This window comes from Cloeon dipterum, chromosome 3 (genome assembly GCF_949628265.1).
Source record: "Cloeon dipterum chromosome 3, ieCloDipt1.1, whole genome shotgun sequence".
Taxonomy (NCBI): Eukaryota; Metazoa; Arthropoda; class Insecta; order Ephemeroptera; family Baetidae; genus Cloeon; species Cloeon dipterum.
The window spans coordinates 29,592,257-29,598,708 of NC_088788.1; the positions used below are offsets into that span (position 1 = coordinate 29,592,257).

Below are 6,452 nucleotides of genomic sequence, written 5' to 3' on the forward strand. Positions count from 1 at the left end.
AACAGCCCAGTGTTCACGAGCTCTCTCAGTGGCAGTTTGGTCTTTTGTCATTTAAAATTTGCTGGCGAAAAAGGACAACTATAAATTAACGTTTTTTATCTGTTCATAAAATAAGCCTGAATTAACATTGAGGATAGGTTGAAATTTCATTGAGCAAACGATTCTTAAGTATAAAGGCCACTTGTCATTGTTATCTCCAAAACTGTCCATTTCCTGGATGAAAATAATACCACCAACTTCCTCTAACTAAATGCTTTCCTATGCTGCTTGCAAATTAAATTCGTTACGAAGCCTCATTGTGCATGATTATGCCAAAATAATTTTTAACGCGAGAAACGTCGGGACGAAAGTTTGGCATTAATAATATTACTTCCTACTCTCAGGTTGTTTTATTGACCATTTTGGTAAGTCAAAACCTTACTTTTCTCTTCGTAAGTACTCTGTCAAACAAGGAACGATTTTCACAGACGAGTTTTGTCCAAGTCGTTTATGCGTCCAGCTCTCGTAATAACGTTAATTGCTGAGCTAACACCAGCTTTTGCCAAGTACAGACGTAGAATATTAAAGCTTTCTTCTCTGTGCGAAAGTGAAGTGGTTCTAAATGTCAAATCATGGTTTGGTTTTGTAAATCATTGCATTTTTACTATGATTTTAGAGGATAAATTTTCTGCTGATTGTCACAATAAAAAGCTCATCCTTTAATACAAAATTAACTTGTTCATTCGCAAGCAGCCATTAATTTCCAATAATAAATAATTCTATCATTGAGTCGGACAAAATGCAGCGGTCGGTTAAAAAGTCAGAAGAAGAAATGGAGACTTTTAAATTTTTCAACCAGTTGTGCAACTGAACCGCGGTGAATGAAGCGAAAATAAAGGGACTGTGTTGCTTGCTGGTTAAACTGGTTCAATACGACCAATCCTCTTTCCGATCCGATTTGAGCCCATATATCATGGCGCAAATCAACTCCGTGAGAGCAGAGCTGCGGGCCAACTTTTTGCTGCAGGAAGTTGGTGTCTGCCACTGATGTGTGGGGTCAACCACCCCTGCGTCTCGTCAGCCGCCGCCACTCGTTCGAAAGACACACACAAATAAATGCGCCAGTGAAAGTGGTCAGACGGGGAAGGTACTACTTACTTGCTTTTCTTGCGCACGAGGCCTCTCCTCGCATGTTTAGCTGCCGCTGTATGAATGTAAATTATTCACTTAGCCAAATCACACGAATTCGCCAGCGGAAAGATTGATTATAATGTTTTTCACTCTGTTGCCAAATAACATTTAGATGCCAGATTCTGGTTCGTGGGATGTGAGTCACTTTTAATCAAGATGTATGTTTACCTATCCAGTTGTATTGCGAATCAATGAGAGTGTTCCATTGTTCATTGTTGGGTACAAGTAAATCTGCAACGAATGGATTGTTCATAAATGTCTGATGCAAACAATGAAATAAATTCCTGAAAGAAGGAAATCTTTTATTTATTTTCTAACTGCTTTCGATCGCAATGCAATATGTACCTTACAATTTAAAATAATCTAATTAGGACTGTGTACTAACAGTGAAATTTCAGACCCAATTTATCGAAAAATTAGACGGGTTGTCAATTATTTTTTCATTTGATTTCGATTCCTCTCGCCGCGATCCATCCAACGGTGTGCGAACTCTAAGGTAAATATACTTTCTAGCGAAATAAATCATGATTTTCTATAGGGACGAGACAGTACTCGCCACGTGATTAGTAATTAGTATATGCAAACATTTGCACCGATTTTGTTAAAAATTTTGACGGCAACCTGGGAAAATGTTCAGCACTTTCCTTGTTTTTTAATTTTATAAATTAGTTCAAGATTGGAATGATTTTTCAGAATTAATGTATACACATATAACCACTTTATTTCAATATTTTATTTTCAAAGCTCAAAATATAATATAATATTTATAGTATATCGGAAGTTGTTGGAAATTAAGATTAAAAAGGAGGAAGGTTTAATTGCAACGAGGATGAAGCTCATTTTAATTAAAATATGTAGTGCACAATTTGTTAATACAAACTTTGATAACAGTCACATTTTGGTGATAAAAAATTAAATTTTTATTGATTGAACTTGATCAAAAAATATTATACCAAAGCCAGTGTACACAGTGTGCGATAATACACAATGAGGTCTTCATTCGTAATTTTTTCTTATTTTTCAATTCATAATAATTATGCTTGAGGCCAACTCCTTGCATTTAATTTGTTCCAGTCCAATTTTTACCAGACTCTAAACATTTGTTTTCAGTTTCAAGTGAGCAGTCAGAAACAGCACTTTCAAAAACGATTTTTCACAAGTAGGGCACACGTCCCTCGTGGAAGCTAGTAAAATCGCCCCAGCTGATTTGCATACAAAGTGAGCGAATTCCACGTGGAGCACACACTCGTAACAAGCACGTAGTAGAACAAACACTTGAGCAACGCTTAAAAGTGCTTCATTTACGAATGGAGCATTCTCTGAGAAAAACGCGCAAAATAATTGAGTGCATTATGCGATCTCGGCGGCAGAAAATCCCGAGGCACGCAATTAGGTCTCTGCCGGCCATTCTTTCTCGTCCACGTAATAATAAAGACACACGCTACTTCCTTATTTCCACCACTAGCAAGTTTCACAAATGATGCAAAGCGCCGGCTTTTGTGTTGTGTTTATATGAGTGCGGTGGCATGTGTGAAAACTCAGGTGCTGGTCTCCGAATTCTAATGACCCGAGGGGCCGCTTTCGGCAATTCATGTGCTGAAACTGCAATATTGTGGCGATGACAGTTATGTGCTTCTTAATTAAGCTATTCTGTTCTTTCGAAAGTATAATGAAGAGTACTTGCAAAATTTGAGGATTCTTTGCCGTCCTAAATTTATGTAATTGTGACGCACATATACATCTTTTACAAGTTTGTATTTTTTGAAATTTCACCGTCTGAAAATCCTTCCAAGAAAATGAAAAATGCCATAAAATGTGATGTATATTTCAGCATTAAACACCATAAAATAAACGGTTTATTTTATTAAAATGAAATATACTACTCACCTTATATATTTGCATCAAATAAATAGCCACGGGGCGCTGATCTGCATATTTATTACACGGCAATTTACTCATTACGACAGTGACAAAGACAGGTTTCAGGACGAGGGTATTAAAACCATTTCCTGACGCCAAAGACTCTGATCGACAGGTGTTAATCTTGAAAATTAAAACCCTCTAGCCTGTCCAGGCGGAACAATTGAAGAATTAGTTTCAATCATTTTGGTTTTAATCACTTGCGTTCATTGTACCAGGCACATTTGCAGAAGACTAAAGTGATAAACTGTGCTTTCCACGCGGAAAACAATTGAGACGAAACACCCGAGAGCGATTAATGCGAGTTGAATCGTGCAGGTGGTAATTTCAATTTGTTATTGTTACCTCACGATCAATACTGGAGGCAACAATGTAAATTAATAAGAGTTTTACATTATCTCGTGTACATGTCTCTGCCATCCCATTTTTCCTTATTGTTGACATCAATAAAATAAGAACCTGAAAAATCACAACTCAAGTAATACGTTTTAAACATATTTTTACGGTTTATTGCAAAATTGATTTTATATTTATGTATCACAAGTATTTTTCCTGTATTTCCCACGCATTTCAGCTACACAACATAGAGTTCAAAAGACTATACGTCCTTATGGGCACACACGTTTTCCTCTTCCGCAAACTGCACTTCCTGAATTATGATGTGAGAGGCCAAAGCTCGTATGCTCTCGGAATGGGTTTGCTCTGGAGTAAATTGACACCATTGTTCGCAGCAATGCGCAGAGACTGATCGCGCTGAAAGTACGTTTCAGCTCTCGAGGATAGCGCTAAAGAAACCACCTTGACCACCAGCTCGTGATTTGCCATGCCCTTGTTCCGGACTGAGAACAGATAATCGTATCTTCTATGATCACGATGCTTTCCGATCATGTAAACTAAGATTTACAATTTTGGTCGTGAATCGCTAGGATGTGAAATAATGATTCCCTGCCAATAGCAATTATATTGAATAAAAAAACATTCATGACCAAGCGTGATGACTGCGCACGGGTACAAAATTTTGTATTCATGCCAGAGAGGATTATTGTATCAAATTCTATGAATTTTCTCAACTATGCTTTAAAGATCAATGTATTTAAATTAATAATGAAATTTAATTAACTACTCATTGCTCTCGGCAGCACGCAAACTAGTGATGTGAACTTAAACAGGTGTGACTGTACGCTGCCCCTTGCAATGGCCATAATTATTACGCAGCAAGCTTTTTGATCTTGCGAGCTTATTAATTAAAGGCTTGAAATGCAACCCCATCACAGAGAATGTGGAATGAATCCGACCCTACGAGCAATTAATAACATAAAAATTATTGAATTTTCCCTGTGTGGATAGAGAACTAAATGCTCAATGCTCAGTTCAGTGAGGTCATTTACTTCGAAGGAGGTGCATTATAGTGAGGCTCTCTTAATGGCTAACATGAAGAGGCCCATCGATTTCATTGGAAGAAGTGGTCTTTTACTTATTAAGTTTTGGTCCATGCTTACATCGTGCAAAATCGGAATACCAGCAAGGGCAACAGAGATTCTACTGGCGACTCAGTTCTACGGGTCAGTCATTGGTATCGTCAGTGTAGGAGCAGTGCATCCAGCACCTCGAAAATTTTTCTCGAAATACTGGCTGCTAATGGTCCGCTTTGCAATACATGGGAGACTGTTGGCCTCCTTCTACCTATCCATCCCCCTGCTCAGGGAGCTCCTCACTTTTCAGCCAGAGCAGTTTTTGAAGTTCACCAAAAAACTTCAACTAGAACTGAAAAAGTAATTTCTCTTTTTATTTCTGTTTAGAATATATTGTTTATTTGCATTTCTAATTTTTTTCAGTGTTGGGGCAAGAAGGTGGAGAAACACAATCTATATTTTTACGTTTGTAGCACTTTCATTTACAGAGGCTTTCCTATATCTTAAAAAATATGCAAATAATCCGCAAATCGCGGGCACGTTTCATTTAATACCACTTCCCATTGCTATAATTTTTGTTATCACTTCAGCCATACTTACTGCAACTATTTTCACCGTTGAAGTCTCTTTCTTTATTTTCTCAAATTTCTTTCTTGAATACATACTGGCCTTAATGAACCACCTCCGATTCGCTGTTGAAAACGTACACTTGCGTACTCGACTTGAATTGTCAGCTGAATTCTGGCCCAGCGAATTTCAGGGCAACGTCTTTGACATACGTTACTTGACCGAATTCCACAACTACATCATTCAGTATTTAATTTACCAAGTTATCAGCTGGAAATAAACATTTACTCGATTGCAGGTTCGTTAAGAAGTTCATGAACGCCAGATATTTCACTATGTATTTCTTAACTCTGTATATGAGGAAGCTAGTAATGGTCAGCACACTTATTGCGAGGGTGATCAGCAAGGTATGTTAATAAACTGTTTTAACCAATCACTCATATATTTTGAGCGTAGGTTGTAGAAGTTGAAAGCTCGCCGGTTTTTATTTTAATCATCGGGATGCAAATATTTACTTTGGCTACCTATTGTTATCACGGAACTTTAATCACTGCCAAGGTAAGCCATATTAATAATGTAGTACGAAACCTAACACAGGCAGCGCAATTTCAGAATGTTGACATAAACCGAATGATTCAGTACAAAATGGCAAACCCTGGAGAAGGTGTTGATCTTGACCATCCTGATTTAAAGGGTTTGTCAGTTTTAGAGGCTCGCACCAGTTTGGATTTTTCCCTTGATCTCGACAGCAATTTCCCCCTCAAACTGAACACGAGCAGCCTCACAAGAGTAACTTATTTGTTAATTTGCATAGATGGTTGCTAACGGTAATTTTTTTCAGGTTTTTAGCTTCACAGTTTTAATCTTAATTTTGTTTTTGACCTTCGGCCCCTAGAAGGCGAGAAAAACGAATCCTGAGTTAATCATTAATCATTGTTTAAAAATAATTCGATGTGGTTGCGTAGCCTTATATTCAATGGTCTAAAAAGAATATATAATTTTTTTGCTGCAGCGCAACGATTGAATTCATAATTTGCCTGTCAAGTATTTTGAAACGCATTCACAAAGTCAAATACACTTACTATATTGTATTAATTAGAGCCAAAAATTGCCTGCCACAGTCAGTATCAGTGCATTGGAATAGTGTCAATTTCATAATTCGCTATTGACGAAATTCTACGTGTAAATGTTAATTATTACCTAAAATTAAACAGTATTGGAATTTTTGTGCCCGTAAAAATTAATCCTAGCTGTGGAGTTGTGGCTATTATAATTGTGCGATGAAATGTCTATTATAAAAAAATTATTCGAGATATTGAAAAAAACACTCCAGGCAAATAGTTTGCGTGTATAAATAAAATTTAAATGTGATGATATTTAAAA

At 37.0% G+C, this 6,452-nt stretch overlaps 1 long non-coding RNA gene across 1 annotated transcript; it reads left to right on the plus strand.

Annotated features, from left to right (window-relative positions):
- Positions 1 to 4,164: 4,164 nt before the first annotated feature.
- LOC135939977 (uncharacterized) lies at positions 4,165 to 6,389 on the plus strand. Its single transcript, XR_010574805.1, has 3 exons — positions 4,165 to 5,476; positions 5,526 to 5,627; positions 5,682 to 6,389. It is a non-coding gene; the product is annotated as an uncharacterized LOC135939977 (long non-coding RNA).
- Positions 6,390 to 6,452: the final 63 nt, after the last annotated feature.